Source organism: Callospermophilus lateralis, unplaced genomic scaffold (assembly GCF_048772815.1).
Source record: "Callospermophilus lateralis isolate mCalLat2 unplaced genomic scaffold, mCalLat2.hap1 Scaffold_148, whole genome shotgun sequence".
Lineage (NCBI taxonomy): Eukaryota > Metazoa > Chordata > Mammalia > Rodentia > Sciuridae > Callospermophilus > Callospermophilus lateralis.
The window spans coordinates 2,966,024-2,983,147 of record NW_027512614.1 but is presented as its reverse complement, the minus strand read 5'-3'; the positions used below and the strand labels follow the sequence as shown (position 1 = coordinate 2,983,147).

Genomic DNA, 17,124 nt, shown 5'->3' with positions numbered 1-17,124 from the left:
TATGAAGACATGAATGGCATGACTCTACATTGTGTACAACCAGAGATATGAAAAATTGTGCTATATATAAGTAATATGAATTGAAATGCATTCTGCTGTCATATATAACAAATTAGAATAAATTAAAAAACAAAAAAGATCATTCTGTTATTTAGCAAGTAATAAATTCAGCTTAATTGTTTCACATATTAGAATGGTGGTCTCTTTCTTTTAACTTTGAAATTTCCAATGAGAGAATTCTTTTTTTTTTTTAAATTTTATGTATGTATGTATGTATGTATATATGTATGTGGTAGTGAGGATCAAACCCAGTAACTCATACATGCTAAGCAAGTGCTCTACCACTGAGCCACAATCCCAGCACCCCCAATGAGAGAATTCTGATGACCCTCTCTTGGTGGCTTTCTGTTCGACTCTCACAGATTCCACTCATAATGCAATTTTAGTCGACCTCTTCTTGGGAAGTTGGTGTCAAAAACAACCTGATCTCTGATTTGTTCAAGTGGGGTTTTATGGCTGAATTAATGTTGTTATCTTAAGAGATTTTAAAGCATATAATTTTTTTTTAAATGGAGGCAAAATTCACCATCCTAACCATTTTAAAGTTCAAAATTGAATGGTTTGGGGTATCATATAGATTGTTATGTAAAGTAATTAAAGTTTTGGCTTAAAGGGACATCATTTGGTAAATATTCTTGAAAAATTAGCTTTGTTGATCGCTCATGAAAAAATAAATTTAATATGTAATTAAAAGACAGAAAAAAAAGAATCTTTACCTTTCTTTTGTCTTCCCTCCCTCCCTTTTTTGGTAATAGTTTTATGGACATATAATTCATATACCATAAATTCACTCATTTAAAGACTACAATTCAATGGTTTATAGTACATTCACAGTGCACGCAATCATTTCTGTCAATTTTAGAACATTTAATCATCCCTGAAACAGCTCAGTATGATTGAGCTATTGCTCATTCCCTGCTGCCCTGAGCAGCCACTAGTCTGCTTTCTGTCTGTAGATTTGCCTCTTCTGGATATTTAATATAAATTAAATCATAAAATATGTGAATTTTTTGTGATTAGCTTCTTTCACTTAGCATGTTTTTTAAAAAAAATTTTTTTAGTTATACATGGACACAGTATCTTTATTTTGTTTATTTTTATGTGGTGCTGAGGATCGAACCCAGGGTCTCACATGTGCGAGGCGAGTGCTCTACCGCTGAGCCACAACCCAGCCCCTCACTTAGCATGTTTTTAAGATTAATCTCTGTTGTAACATGTATCAGTACTTCCATCTTTTTAATGGCCAAATGATATTCTGTATTTGTCAACTAATGGACACTTGGGTTGTTTCTATTTTTTGACTATTATAATGTAGTTATAACATTCATATACAACTTTTTCTGTGTGCATGTTTTCATTTCTCTAGGGTGTATAGATAGGAGTACATTGTTGGGTCATAAAGCAACAACTCACTTGCAGAATCACTGTTGATCCCACCAGCAGCATATGGTTTCTCCATATCATGGCAAACAACTATTAAAGTCTGCCTTTTTGATTCCAGTCATTCTAGTAGGTGTGAAACTCATGGCTTTGTTTGCATTTCCTTGATGACTAATGGTGTTAAGCATCTTTTCAAGTGCTTATTAGCCATCTGTACATCATTGGAGAATTATCTATTCAGAGTCTTTGCCCATTTTAAAATTGGGCTGATTGTCTTGTTATTTTTGTCTTTTTAAGATGAGTTTTCATGTATTCTCGAAACAAGTCCCTTATCAAGTACATGATTTGCAACATTTTTTCCCATTCTGAGATGTTGTTCACCTTTTTGACTGCATCCTTTATTTTTATTTTTCTGGATTGAACCCAGGAGTACTTAACCACTGAGCCACATCCATAGCTCTCTGTTTTTTTTTTTTAGACAGGGTCTCACTAAGTTGCTGAGGGCCTCCATGAGATGCTGGGATTACAGGCGTGTTGCTACTGCACTTGGCTTGATCACATCCTTTAAAGTATGAAAGTTTTTAATTCTGATGAAGTTCAATTTATGTAGTTTTCCCCCCACATTTTTTGCTTGGGCTTTTGGTGTCAAATATAAGAAACTAATCCAAGGTCATAAAGACTTACTTCATGGTTTCTTTTCAGAGTTTCATAATTTTACCTGTTACATTTAGATTACTTTGGAATTAATTTTTTATCTGATGTTAATTTTTAAAATAATTAATTGGTACGCCATGAGACTAAGGTGGCTCCAGTATCCTGGATTCCTATGTAAATAAATAGGAACCCAACTCAGTGTAAAGGGTAAAATGAAATAAGCTTCATCAGTCAAAAACTGCCAACTACCTTCTAACAGGAAAGGATCTAAATAAGGCTACTGCTCCACATTAACCAATCAAATATTTTCTTTTTTTTGCTTTCTGGTTCATCCTACAAATCCTCCAAGCACATGCTTAAACCCAGTGGCTCGGGTGGCAAGACAGGAGGATCACTGTTCAAAGCTAACCTCAACATCGAGGCTCTAAGTAACTCAGTGAGACCCTTTCTCTAAATAAAAATACAAAAAAGGGCTAGGGATATGGCTCAGTGGTTGAGTGTCCCTGAGTTAAACCCTCAGTATCCCATCCCCCAAATCATCAGTGTACCTATATGAGAGAAGATCATAAGACATCATTTCAGGAGGGGTCCTATCACATGCCAGTAAGAATGAATGCTGCATAGAGAGGCCAAGAAGAATCTGGACAGGCCTTGCTTGGTTTCCCCACTCAGTCTATTAGCACTAGATCATACTCCTTTGTCCAATAAATTTCTATGTGGTTGTCCATACTTCAATCATGTCTATGCAATGAAGTCTCCATAAAATGAGAAGGTTTGGAGAGCTTATGGACAGTTGCATGCATGGAGGCTTGCAGGAAGGTGAACAAAAGCTCATTTTCATGTTGGGATGGTGGTATACAACTCCATGGGAATGGAAGTTTCTGGACTCAGGATTCTTCTAGATCTTGCCCTATATATGTCTTCATCTAGCTGCTTATTCATATCCTTTAAAATACCCATTATATTTGGTAAATGTGTTTCTCTGAGTTCTGTGAATGGCTCTAGCCAGTTAATTTGGCCTAAAAGCAAGGGGATTGTGGGAATCCCAATTTTTAGGCAGTTGGCAGAAGTTCTGGAAACCTGGGCTTGTGACTTGTATCTAAAGTGGGGGCAATCTGGGGCCAATCTGTGGGATCTGATGCCATTTCCAGGTTGATAATGTCAGAGCCGAACTAAATCACTGCCAGGTGTCTATTGAAGAACTGAATGCTTGCTGGCTGGTGGGAAAAAAAATTCTTGTTTATTTTGGGATCATGAAAGTGATCTGTATTGTGAGCATAGAGCAGGGGGAATTAGTTTGGTTTGTTTCCTCAAAATCCTCAAGAGATTCCAATTGTTTATTTATTTATATATTTGATACCAGGGATTGAGAGTAGGGGCACTCAACCACTGAGCCACATCCCTAGTCCTATTTTGCATTTTATTTAAAGACAGGTTCTCACTGAGTTGATTAGCACCTTGCTTTTGCTCAGTCTCCCCAGCCATTGGGATAACAGGCGTGTGCCACCACACCCAGCTCCAATTGCTTATATTTTAACAATTGCTTATAAACAGAATTTTCCAGTGTTTTCAAATCAATTTTGATGATATGCAAACTGATTAAAAGCTTTGGAATATACCTTTCTGTAAATTTCATTAAAATTTACTTAACCAAAAATTCTGAGGTGGGTACATTAAACTCCATTTAACAGATGAGAAAAATGATTTAACTGCGATCATACTGATTTTGGTAAATTTTTTTACCAATGGTTCCTAATGAATCATGCCTTCTTGTCCAAGTTGTCCCCTCCCATACTGATTCTGGGCTTGTCTTGTGATTTGGTTTGGCCAAATCCATTTGATAGTAGCCAAAGCTCACTGATAAGGGCCATTCAACTTTGTTAGGGAGGCCAATTTTACCTATGTGAGGATGAAAGAAGACACAGGAAAGACCCAGCCCTCCAGGCAACTCTATGGCTGAATGTAGTGCTTAAGTAATATCAGGAAAAACCAGTAAAAGAAATGCAGTTAACATCCAGCATAGTAAAAAGCAATAAAACACTGCTGCATTTGCTATAAAGTTAGGGATAGTTTTTAAAGGCAAGAACAAATATTGTTTGAATAATTTAATTTTGGTATGTTTGGGCATTTTCCAGGTATCATTCTGTTACTGATTTTTAATTTAGTTCTGATGGGTCACAGAACTTACTTTGAATCTTTTTTTTTTTTTTTTTTTTTTTTGTAGTTGTAGAAGGACAGAATGCCCAGAGTCAGTGTGGGAGGGGACTGCTTAGATAAGGCAACATGTTTTATTAGGAACCATTGGTAAAACAGTTTACCAAAATCATACCAAAATCATACCAAAATCAGTATGATCTCACTTAAATCATCTTTCTCATCTGTGAGATGGAGTTAAATGTGTCCACCCCCAGAATTGTTCTATGAATTAAATAAAAAATATTTATGGTTATTTTTATGTGGTGCTAAGGATTGAACCCAGTGCCTCACACACAGCCCTGTATGTGAATCTTTATAAACTTAGTGAGACTGATTAACAATCCAGTATATAATGCAGCTGAATGGTACATGTGTATTTTAAAAGACATACATTCTACTCTTGTGCAGCAGAATAGTCTGTGAATGCCAATTAGGTAAAGTCGTATAGTAGCATATAGGATGAAGTCTTTCCATAGTCTTACTGATTTTCCATCTCCTTGTTCTATTATTTGCTGAAAAGTGGTTATTAACTTTCCTAACTACAATTGTAGATTTGTCTTTTTCTTCTTTTATTTCTGTCAGGGTGTGATTCATGCATTTTGTAGCTGTATTGTTAGTTACACAAATATCCAAGATTATTGTATCTTGATGAACTGACCCTTTCATCATTATGAATCATCTTTTTCTTGGCCTGAAATCCATTTTGTCTGACATTAATATACTCATTACTGGTTTCTAATGATCAGTGTTTGTTTGCCTGCAGTAAGCAATAGCTAAAATTTCTGCTTAGTTTTTTCTTTCTTTCCTTTTTTTTTTTTTTTTTTTTTTGCCTTTCAGCCAGTTATTTCCTGGCAAGCTTCTTAGAGTATGTTTCACATAAGGACTCAGGTTTTGGCCAAGGATTGGATGGTAATTTACATGCAAATTTTTGGGCTGCCTGATGTCCATCCTCAAGTCATTAAGAACAAGGATCTCTGCTTGTGCTCTAGTGTGCTGCCCTTCACAGTTTAAGAGCTGCTTAATGCAAATGTCACCAGTACAGGCCCATTCTTTGAAATGGCGATTCCTCTTTGGTTTTAACATGCTTTGGGTCATTTTCCATCTCTGTCAAATGATTTTTGTTTTAATGTTTTTATCCCAGATTAATAACTGTTATACAAAACAGTGAGCCTTTTATAAGCTAATCCCTCTACTATAGTTTAAATCTAAAATGCTCCCTAAAGGCCCATGTGTTATAGGTTTAGTTCCCAGCCTGGTATGATTGGGAGGTGGTGGAAACTTGTAGGACCCAGTGGGAGGTCTTCCAGTCACAGGAGGTATGACTTTGAAGGGGATAATGGGACCCTACCCCTTTTTCTTGCTGTCTTGTTTGTGGCTTGGTTATGAGGTAAGCAGCTTTGCTCCATCATGTGTTTCGCATCATGAAGTGTTTCCTCACCACAGGCCCAAAGGCAGTGGGATGGGACAAATGAACTAAAACCTCAAAACTAGGAGCAGAAATAAAGCTTTTCTCTTTAACTTTATCTGGGCCCCCACCCCACCCCACCAGTGCTGGGAATCAAACCCTGGGCCTCAAAAATGCTAAGTGAGTGATCTGTCATTGAATTACAATGCCAGCCCCCAAAGTTTTCTCTTTATAAGGAGATTATCTCTGGTATTTGTTACAGTAACAGAAAACTGTCTAATATACTCCCATTACAAAAAGCAAAAACTGGGGGCTGTGGCTGTGGCTTAATGGTAGAGCACTCACCTAGCATGGGGGTGAGGCACTGGGTTAGATCCTCAGCACCACATATAAATAAGTAAAGCAAAGGTATTGTGTCCAACTACAACTAAAAAATAAATATTAAAAGATAAATAAATAAAGGTATTGTGTCCATTTACAACTAAAAAATACTTTTAAAAAGGCAGGAACTGCTATTGAGATATATTCTACATTCAAAAAGAGTTGCAAAGAAATCTAAAAATTTTGTAGTTCTGATACTGCTTAATATGTATAAAAGGATAAAGAAGTTCCATAAAAAGAAAGAAAGGGGCTGGGGCTGTAGCTCAGTGGAAGACACCTGCTTCACATGTGCGAAGCACCACACAAAAATAAATAAAGATATTTTTAAAAAAGGAGAGGAAAAAAAGTACTGAGATTTTCAATGTAAAAGTGGGAAAAAATCAAAGAAATTTAATAAAATCCCTCTAACTTTAAATTTAATTGGATATACCAAATTTAACTCATGATCATAAAAGAATAATAAATGCATAGCACTAAATCTAAGAAAGAGGGGCTAGGATTGTGGCTCAGTGGTAGAGCGCTTGCTTAGCATGGGCAGGACCCGGGTTCAATCCTCAGCACCACATAAAAATAAAGGCATTGTGTTGTGTACATCTACATCTAAAAAATAAATATTAAAAAAAAAATCTAAGAAAGAACAAAAAATAAATGACGCTCACAGTAATAAGCCCAGACCTTCATAGCTCAGACATTAGTGCCTAAATTTCATTCTCTATTAAAAGAAATCTGAGGGCTGGGAATATGGCTTAATAGTGGAGTGCTTGCCTAGCACATTCGAGGTGCTGGGTTTGATCCTCAGCACCACACAGAAATGAATGAATGAGATGGAGGTGTTGTGTCCAATAACAACTAAAGAAAAGAAAATGAAAAATAAAAGAAAGAAAGAAAGAAAGGAAACAAACAAACAAACAAATAAATAAATCTGATCTCCTTGGAGCTAATTCTAAGTCTGGGCAGGGAAAATATAAGGTGAGCTATGAAAGCTTGTTGTGCTTAAAAGAAAGTATTCAAACTATTGGGGGTAACATCAAAGGGATACAGAAGACACTCTGAATGGACTCCAACTTTAGATAATATGGGGCCAAATTTAGATAATATGGGATTTAGAAAATGACAACTGAATTAATCTAACAAAAAATGAACAAAAATTCATAAGCTGAAAATACATAGGGTAAGACTCCTCAATATTATTGAGGGGTCAATTTTCATCAAATTGATTTATACATTCAGTATAATTCCAATCAAAATCCCAGCCATCTTTTTTTTTTTTTTTTTTGTAGAAACTGATAAGCTGATGAAAATGAGAATAGTCCAAACAATTTGAGGACTTACAGTAACTGATCCCAGGACTTATTATTCTAAAGTCATTAAGACTGGACACTGGCATAAGGATAGACATATAGATCAATGGAACTGAACACAATCAAAGGAAGATTCACACATACATAGTCAGTTGTATTCAGTAGAGTTGCAAAGGTAATGAGGAAAACTGCTGGGAAAACTGCATCTCTATGTTGAAAAGAAAAACCATGACTGTTAACTCAAACTGGACCTCAACAACTGAAATAATTCTTAGGATCATAGCCCAAACAGAACACTAAAATTACAACACTTTTTAGAAAACATAAGAGAATATATCACAACTTTAGTGTGGGCCAAAAATGTCTTACGATTTAACCATAAGATAATACTGATAAATCAGATCTCACCAAAATTAAAAATTTACAATATAGAAAATGAAAAGCAAGCCAAAATCTGACGAAAACATTCACAATACATATATTTGAAAAATGATTAATACATAGAATTAAGACTGACCCAAATTTTAAAAATGGGTAAAATACTAAAAAGGATATATGTTTGGCCAAAAAATTATAAGACTCAGCATTTTAGCAATCAAATGCAAATCAGAACCACAATGAAATATATTGTATATCCACTCAAATGGCCAAATATATAAAAACCAATGATACTAAATGCTGGTGAAGGAACTGGAACTCCCATATCCTTTTTTTTAACATTTATTCATTTATTTTTTAGGTGTAGATGGATGGACACAACACAATGCCTTTATTTTTATGTGGTGCTGAGGACTGAACCCAGGTCCCGCCCATGCTAGGCGAGCGCTCTACCTCTGAGCTACAATCCCAGCCCCTGGAACTCCCATATCTTGGGAGTATAATATGGTACAGTCACTTTGGAATACACGTTGGCAGTTTCTTATAAACACACATTTACAATATGATTTAGCAATTCCACTTTTAGAGAAATCAAAACATGTCCAATCTTGTATATTACTTGTATATTCTTATAAATAAAGAGTAAAAATCTGGAAATAACCCAAATATATATGAACAGGTAAATGGGTAAGCAAATATATGTATCGAAAGGGAGAGACTGGATACAAGAGTACATACTCTCTTTCATTTAAAGAAAATACAGAATAAGTAAAGTTAATCCGTAAGACAGAAAACACTTCCGTTGTTACCTGGTCACAAGAGAACTTTCTGAGATGACAGAAATATTTTATATTTTGATTGTGGTAGTGATTTAGGCTATGTATTTGTCAAAGTTCATTGAATTATACATTTAATATTGTTATATTTTACTGTATATATAGTATATTTTGATAAAGTTGATTTTAAAAAACCTATCAGGTCAGAACAATACTCAAGATAGAAAATACCTATTCACAACACCAGAAATAACGAATACTTCGACAAACACAATGGGGTAAAAAAGAACCTTTACAGGAGAAAGACCCAGTAGCACTACCTTAATTAAGTGACCACTCATGATGGCAGATGAGGAAGAAGACCCGACCTTTGAGGAGGAAAATGAAGAAATTGGAGGAGGTGCAGAAGGTGGACAGGGTAAAAGAAAGAGACTTTTTTCTAAAGAATTACGATGTATGATGTATGGGTTTGGGGATGACCAGAATCCTTACACTGAGTCAGTGGATATTCTTGAAGATCTTGTCATTGAGTTCATCACTGAAATGACTCACAAGGCAATGTCAATTGGAAGACAAGGTTGAGTACAAGTTGAAGATATGGTCTTCTTGATTCGAAAGGACCCAAGGAAGTTTGCTAGGGTTAAAGACTTGCTTACCATGAATGAAGAATTGAAACGAGCTAGAAAAGCATTTGATGAAGCAAACTACGGATATTGATAATTTTTGTACTTCATGAAATTTCATTATATTCTGTGGAAATCATATATAATAATTGTGTATTTTGTTCAGTAATGTCCTAATATCTAGGCATGTAAATGAAAGATGGAGGAAACAAAGTTTTCAGCCTTTATTTTAATGTCTTTGATTTTAGAGTGGTCCTTGAGCCTTTAATTACCTGCCTTTACATGACTATACTTGAATTACTTACTGAGTTTAATGACTACACGTAAGTTAAAGTACCTTACAAATTATGCAGTTCCTTCTGACTTTTGACTTTCTAAAGGATGAAGTAGTATTTATGTGTTAGGTATATTTGTGCCATTATAAGCTATACTATAGCTGTTTAATATGTGAAATCTAAGTGTCATTTTGACTATGACAGCTGAGACATATGCCTTACATATTCTGAAGTTTTTAGACAACAGTGGTCTGAGATGTTATTAAACATAGTGAACTGGTTTTCTTTTAAGGAGATGATATTTGAAACTACAAGTTTTTGTAAGAATGTTTATGTGTTTTAAATGATAATTTGTTTTAATATTTTCTAAAGAGTGATTTTTTTATTTTTATTTTTTTAGAAACTTAAAAGTTTCATGTTGATGCTTCTATGTTGAAACACTTTTTTGATTTAAAACCTTTTGGACCTAGGTTACTTTTTAAGTTTTAGAACTCATTTTCCCAATCATCTACTTTCAGGAGCAGGAATGGCAATATTTAATGAGCTAATGGTAGGATAAGCATTTGGGGTAGTGTTTTTTTAACATATTTGTAAGTACTTGTGGAAATGTGTAGTTGACTAAAACTGTAACTACAAAAACCACTTTTGTAGTTCACAGTATACAAGTTTTGTGTGAATTTAGCTTACTGCATTAAATTATTGCCCTTAGCTTAAAAAAAATGACCACTCATATCATTAACTGCAGACAACTTTATTCTATATGATTCCTGATGTTATGGAAAACATGGCATCACCACTGAAGCATTCCAGCCTAAAATCTAACCTGCCTCTAACTAGGCTGGTAGACCTAACTTGCACCTTATAGAACAGAAATAATGTGTCAGTCTAATAAACGTATAAAGCCAATATTGCAAAACATAATATAGATGTTAAATATAGGTGTCAGTAAGTCCATGTTTATTCTTCTCTTTTCTGTATGCTTGAAAATTTTTGCAACAAAAAATTTAAAAAATGATTAGTTGCCTGGTGTGGTGGCACATGCCTATAATTATCCCCAGCATCTTGGGAGGCTGATCTCTAAATAAAATACAAAATAGGGCTGGGGATGTGGCCTATTTTAGTAGGTATTAGTAGTCGAATGCCCCGAGTTCAATTCCCCATACCTAAAAAAAAAAAAAAAAAAAAAAAAAAAAGTGATTAGTTAAGAGGTCTGCTAACATTAAGAGTTCAGTAAAACTGCACAATAACAGGCTCTAACATAATGTAAGTTTGGACACAATATGATTGAAAATTGTTTTTATAGTAGGTTCAAACTTGTCATTTCATTATCCTTGTAATAATGAGGCCTTAACTTTTTACATAACTGGATTTTTTTTATAACATTACAACAAGGGTCTTAATTATTTTTGAGTCACTGAGGGACAAGAGTAGCACAGTAATTTTAAATTACTCATGTATGATAGCACTCTATGAGGTGACAATTTAAGATAAAACAGGGCTCGGCATAGTGACACACACCTGTAATCCCAGCAACCCAGGAGACTGAGGGAAGAGGATTGTGAGTTTGAGGCCAATTGCAGCAACTTAGCAAGACCCTATCTCAACATAAATATAAAAAGGCTGGGAGCATGGCTCAGTGGTAGTGTACCCCTGGGTTCAATCACTCAACCCCTAGTACCAGGTGTGGGGGAAACTTGTATCTATAAAAGTGTGCTTATATAAAGAATAATTTGATATTTTTCTTTTGTTAATTCACTGATACTATATAACCGAACTCTGAATTTTTTTTTTGTTTGTTTGTTTTTGGTACTGGGGATTGAACTCAAAGGCACTTAACCATTGAGCCACATCCCCAGCCCTATTTTGTATTTTTATCTAGAGACAGGATCTCACTGAGTTGCTTAGTGCCTAGCTTTTGCTGAGGTTGGCTTTGAACTCATGATCCTCCTGCCTTCATGTCCAAAGTTGTTGGGATTACAGGTGTGCATCACTGTGCCTGGCTGGACTTTGGTTTTCAAATACACATTTAATTCAGATCATAGAATCTAGTGAACATCTTGGACAAAGGATAATGTAGTCTATAGTTCCTCTTACAGATCTTACACCAAAGGAGGTTACTAAAAATGTCCTATCTTTGATTTCTCACATTATTTTTTCCTTGTTGTGTTAATCATTTCATTGTTCAAAAAAACAGAACTCGACCAACCCAGAAAAAAGTTATAATGTAAACTAAAAAACATTCTGAAACAACATAAGTCATGAACAGACTAGACTACTATTTAAAACTTTTGACTTCTTTACAAGCTACTTTAAAGAACACACACACCTTTTTTAAAAATATTTTTTTTGTTGCAGATGGACACAATACCTTTATTTTTATTTAAATTTATCCATCTATCTATTTATTTCTTCTTTATTTTTTAAAATATTTTTAGTTGTAGATGGACAGAATAGCTTTATTTATCTATTTGTGTGGTGGTGAGAATCAAACCCAGTGCCTCACATGTGCTAGGGAAGTGCTCTACCATTGAGCCACAACCCCAGCCCTCATCTTCTTTTTATTTATTTATTTATTTTTTGTGGGGGTACTAGGGATTGAACTCAGGAGCACTCAACCACTGAGCCACATCCCCAGTCCTATTTTGTATTTTATTTAGACACAGGGTCTCACTAAGTTTCTTAGCGCCTCACCATTGCTGAGGTTGGCTTTGAACTCGCGATCCTCCGTCTCAGCCTCCTGAGTGGCTGGGATTACAGGTATGTGCCACTGCGCCTGGCTCACCTTCTTTTTTATTGTAGTAAAGTGTATGTAACATAAATTTTCCATGCTAACTAACCATTTGAAGTGTATTGTTCAGTGGCATTAAGTACATTCATACTGATGTGCAGCCATTACCACTATCTTCCAGCTCTCTTTCATTTTGCAAAACGGAAACCCTATACATTAAACAATAATTTTTCGGGAGTCTGAGGTAGGAGGACTGTGAGTTCAAAGCCAGCCTCAGCAACTTAGAGAGGCCCTAAAGCAACTCAGTAAGATGCTGTCTCTATATATATATATATATATATATATATATATATATATATATATATATATATATATATATATATATATATATAATGAGAGCTGGGGATATGGCTCAGTGGCTGAGCACTCCTGGGTTCAATCCCCAGTACTAAAACAAAAAACAACAATTTGCCATTCTCCCTCTCCCAGCCCTTGGTAACCTCCATTCTACTTTTTGTCTATGAATCTGATTACTTTAGGTGCCTCATCCAGGTGAAATCACACAGTATTTGTCTTTCTGCAACCCTGATCTCTTCTGGTTCTTATTTGCATGGAATATCTTCTTCCACCCATTTATTTCAATCTGTCTGTGTCTTTGGATCTAAAGTTGAGTCTCCTATAGAAAGCAAATTTCTGCCAATTTCTAAGTTTTGACTGGACAATTTAATACATTTACACTTAAAGTAATTACTGATAAGGAAGGACTTCTGTCTTCCTGTTTGTTTTATATATGCTTTATAGCTTTTTAGTCCCTACTTCCTCCTGTATTATTGTATTTTGTGTTTAGTTGATTTTTCAGTGTCATGTTTTAGTTCCCTTCTCATTTCTTTTTGTATATTGTATAGCCATTTTCATTGTAGTAACATGGGAATTACATTTAACATCATTATGTTGTAACACTCTAAGCTATTACTTTTTAAATAGTTATGTAAAAAATAACATAAATGATGAATGTGTGTGTATATGACAAAAGGCATTTCAAAAAATTTGAATTCCTAAATACCATACTAAGAACATTATTATTAGCTGGGCATAGTGGTGCATGCCTATAATACCAGTGGCTTGGGAGGCCGAGGCGGGAAGATCGAAGCAAGTTTAAGGTCAGACTCACCAACTCAGTGAGGCCCTAACCATCTGTTTCAAAATAAAAAATTAAAAAGGGCTGGGGATGTGGCTTAGTGGTTAAGTGCCACTAGGTTCAATCCCTGGTATCAAAAAATAAAAATAAAATTTAAAAAATTAACATTTCATTTAAACAGTTGTCTTATTTCAAATTCCTGAATTAGAGGCTGAAGACATGATATAGCTCCTACAAATACTCCTGAGACAATCCAAAGATCATGACAGTAAAACAAGAGTTTGTCCATCACTATTGGTATTATTTTTTGTTGTTGTTGTATCTGGGACTAAACCCAGAGAACTTAACTGAGTCACATCCTAAGCCCTTTTTATTTTATTTTATTTTATTTTTTTAAATTTTGAGACAGGGTTTCGCTAAGTTGCTTAGGACTTCACTAAGTTGCTGAGGCTGGCTTTGAACTTGTGATCCTTTTGCTTCAGCTTCCTGAGTCACTGGGATTACTGGTGTGTGCCACCATGCCCAGTGAGTATAGTATTTTCATCAGTATCTGGAACATAGCTGATGCAGTGGTTGAATTAATCAGTTAGTAAATCTGCCCCAAATTAACCAGACAAGAATTAAAGATCTCTAGTCTTTGGAAAAGCATTTTTTATATTTTGAATTTCTTCTAGTTGGAAGATTCTTTAACCTATTACAAAAGACCACAAATGACTTTTATTCTAATTAGCAATACTGAATGGAGACATAATATAGGAAAGACTGGATAAAGCAGATTCTTAATAAGGCTCTTGTTAGCAGGAATTAAAAACCAAACTTGAAAGCTATAATGCAATTTTAACCACCTTTCTCTCTCTTGTAACAGGTATTTATAATTAGGTAAAAAGCTATTGAGTAACTATGCAATTCAGAAAAACCAATGCAAAAGATATACAGGCAGAGAAAAGAAAAAGGGTATGTACAAAACAATTAATGTCAATCTCTCTTGTTTTCTAGTCTATCAAAAAATTTCATTATGACAATCTTGTAAGTACTGCCCAAATACACATGCCCTCCTATTTGCCAGTTAATTTTAGCTGGGAATTTTTTTAAAATTCTCTAATATGAGGAAACTGAGAGATCATTTTAAGAAAATAGAATTAATTACATTTTACAGACATTCAAAACTGAGATAATCTGACATTATAATTTTAGCATATTCCATATTTTGGAACGAAAATGATCTTTGAGAATGCAGACTTAAATGTATTAGGAGAGGTGAAATATTCTGTTGTGGGAATCTCACTTTATATTTTTAGTTTTAAGCTAACAGTGTAGTTTAGCATACTCATACTCAGGGAAATAAAAGGTCAACTGGCCTTTATTTAGGCCTTTATTTAGACTGACAGCTGTTAGTACTACTACTATAAAAGATGTGGTAGTAGAGGCACTAGTGGAGTTAAGGTACTAGATAGTGATACCATGGATGGAGTCTGTAAATGGAAAATATAAGTACAATCCCTTCAGAAAATTTCTGAGACTTGTTCTAAGGTAATCACTTCTGTTCCACTAAGGCGGTAATACTGGCTTCATCCAGAGTGAAGAGAAACAAAACAATAGAATAATAATCTCTTTTACCACAAGCCAGTGTTTTCCAAACTGGCAAGGGCCCGCCAGCAGTACTTGGCCAGCACCAGAGGGTAGTGGTTTAGCTGTGACTCTGAATTCAGAGAGGAAAATGTCTGCTCACTGCACACCCTGCCCTTCTCACTATGGAGGCTGTGGGTCAGACTATGCCAGGAAAGAAGCAGAGGAGAGGTTACCGGAGCTTCTTTAGACCATGAAGATGGCAAACCCATTCTGGTTCAAATCACTTCCATGGGGCTCTGTCAAAAAGACGCTCATATACCCTGTGTTTGCCTCTGTCACCTCACCCTTACCCCACAACCACGGAAGCACTTTTTCAAAACCTCTAGAGCAATAAAGGGGTGTTTGAAAATCACTAGTTTAGATTACCTTCAACCAATGCCAGAATTCCTTGTACAGAGTCCCTGACAGATGCTTGCCCAGAATCCTGAGCCCTTACAGTGTTGCACTATGTACTTATTCTGCCACTCAGAAGATCTGACTCTTAGAAAATATTTCTCAACATCAAACTAAAACCTGCCTCCTTCCTACCTTCATATTTTGGTTCAAGTTCTGTTTCTTGAGGTTGCAAGCCACAGATCTATGTTATTCCCTTTTCCCTGACTAATTAAATACTATTCACTGGCCAACACCATCCTAAGTCCTACCTCTGCTCTGAAAACCCCTCCCCCAATGCTCCCCGTGTCCTCCACTTCCTGAAGCATACTTGTATGGCCACTCTTTGGCACTTGTGCTTCACAGTCTTGGTTATCTTTGGCATTCTTTAGGCTTTTCTAATAAGAACATATCTCTTGAGAGTTGTAAAGTCTTGGTCTTTTTTTTTTTTAAATGTCTACCTCCATATCCCTTCATCATGCTGTAGCAGAGTAGATGAATACACATGTGTGTCCTCTGTGAACTGGACCTAGTTTACTTACTTTCTATCACATTTCCTTACAAAAATCTGTTATTCTAATCACTTTCAACTGCCAAACTCTACCCTGTGCCTGCCCCCTTTTGCTAATACTTTCTTGTTCTCTCATTTTGACCTCTCCCCCTCTAGGGCAAGAAGTATTAGCCTGGGGTTGATGAACTCTGATGCTGTACACAACATGTACATTTCTTTTTTTGTGGGAGAGGTTTCATAGTTTTTATACAACTTTCAAAAGATCTCATGAGTCAAAAAAAAAAATTACTTTTATAATGCCCTATCGCTTCTCAACCAAATCTCTATTGCTGAAGACCCAGTTCATGCCCCTGGATTCAGAAACCACCCATATAAGGGAGATTTTTTAGGTTCTAAATATAAACATATATAATCTTATATAAATATATTACTATGTATGATTATATAATATATAAACTATATATAAATGTTATTATATATTCTATAATATATAAGTTATCATTTTATATATAAACATAAATATCTCTACCATTAACTTGATTATCATTTTACTTTGTTAAACTTTAATATCTTTATTGTGACTTAATTCTTTTGTTATGTAATTTTCATGATTATGAACTCTTCACAGCAGGTTCAAAGTCTGCTATATGTATACTTTCTACAAAGCAGGCACTCAATAATACTACTGTGGACATAAATTAAATGGTGATTCCCCTTCAACTTAATAAGTGTAGGAACTCAGCTTCAAAGGTGTACATCACAGCTGTGACATTGACTGGAGTTGGGCAAAATGCCATAGTTAGCTGCCCCCTTACCTCTGCTTTACGAATATTCTCTCTAGCTTCATCTATTTTCTGTTCCAGTTCTGCTCGGTTTTGTTCTGATACAGCAACTCCATGGCATTCAAGTTCGTTTAGAACCTAAAGAGAAAACAGGTACAGAAAATAATCCTCCTTCTCATCTTTGTTCCTTGAATGATTATTTGAAAGATTTTAGTAACTAAAACCATGATTCCTTTTTTAACAAATTATTATCCTTTCCTTAACTTGTAATTTTGTTTCATTTATTTATTTAATTCTAAAAATTTGGATTATAGACTCTGTAAGTTGCAAAACTAGTACACACTCCCTTCACCCAACTTCCCCCAGTGGTAAAAATTTATATAACTTTACATTAGTAGTTTCCCTTTATCCTCAGGAGATTCTTTCCTAGACCCTCAATGGATGCTAAAAATGCTGGTAATACTGAATTCTAAAATTACTATGTATTTTTCTATAAGCCCTGCAACGATGCTTCTCAGTGGAAGAATTAATCTGT

The 17,124-nt window shown here is 35.1% G+C and overlaps 2 pseudogenes; one reads left to right on the top strand and one right to left on the bottom strand.

The window, feature by feature from the left end:
* The window catches only part of LOC143388641 (F-BAR and double SH3 domains protein 2-like), a 150,599-nt pseudogene that overhangs the window by 29,437 nt on the left and 104,038 nt on the right, over positions 1-17,124 (bottom strand).
* On the top strand, positions 8,874-9,248 carry LOC143387858 (transcription initiation factor TFIID subunit 13 pseudogene; annotated as a pseudogene).